Here is a 1022-nt window from a genome sequence, read left to right as displayed (position 1 = left end):
GAGATGAACAGGGAGGGAGCAGGGAGATGAACAGGGATGTGAGCAGGGAGATGAACAGGGAGGGAGCAGGGAGATGAACAGGGAGGGAGCAGGGAGATGAACAGGGATGTGAGCAGAGAGGGAGCAGGGAGATGAACAGGGAGGGAACAGGGATGGGAGCAGGGAGATGAACAGGGAGGGAGCAGGGAGGTGAACAGGGAGGGAGCAGGGAGGGAGCAGGGATATGAGCAGGGATGTGAACAGGGAGGTGAGCAGTACTCCTACCTCGTGCTGGCACCCAGTGGCATCAGCCCAAAAGCAGGTGATGGTTGTGTCACCCGGGAAGATAAGAGGAAGGTGGTTGAGGCCACAGGTCTGAGTCAGTGTCAGGCTCCGGGAGAGCAGGTGGGTCCTGGAGTGAGGCCAAGGTGTCTCCTCTGCTGAGAAGACGCTTCTCTGTGTGATGTGTGTCTGTCCCTGACCTGTCACATGCCCATGGAGTGCTCGGCCTGCACCCTGCGATTGCTCAGAGGGAGCAGCACGGCAGCAGAGCCCCAGATCCCACTCCCTGCTTCCCCCTGGGCTCCCGTGACGCCCTCCGGGGAGAGGCTCCGTCCACACCCACCGGGAAAACCGCGGAGGGCGCTGGGTCTGAGCGCGGGGTCTGTTCGTTTGTCTCTCCTCAGACACGGAGGGTGCCCCGCGGGAGCAGGAGCGTTCCCCAGACACGATGCACGGGATGAGTGGCCGCCCCGGGAACAACGAGCCGAGCAAGGCGGGGAGGAACCCGATTGCAGGTGAACAGAGAGAGATGGGCGGGGGCGGGAACAGCTTCATCGCAGGAGTCTTCGTCCAGGCCAAGAACGAGAAGCTGAGCGTCTACGATGCCATGGTGAGGGGGCTCCTGACCCCGGGCACGGCGCTGGTGCTGCTGGAGGCACAGGCTGCCTCGGGGCTGCTCACGGACCCCGTGAGGAACGAGCGGCTCTCGGTGAGAGCGGCGCTGGCCGCGGGACTCATCGGCCGGGACTTCTACGAGAAGC

This window comes from Manacus vitellinus, unplaced genomic scaffold, assembly GCF_001715985.3.
Source record: "Manacus vitellinus isolate BGI_N305 unplaced genomic scaffold, ASM171598v3 scaffold_186_pilon, whole genome shotgun sequence".
Lineage (NCBI taxonomy): Eukaryota > Metazoa > Chordata > Aves > Passeriformes > Pipridae > Manacus > Manacus vitellinus.
Note: the sequence above shows the minus strand (reverse complement) of the source record.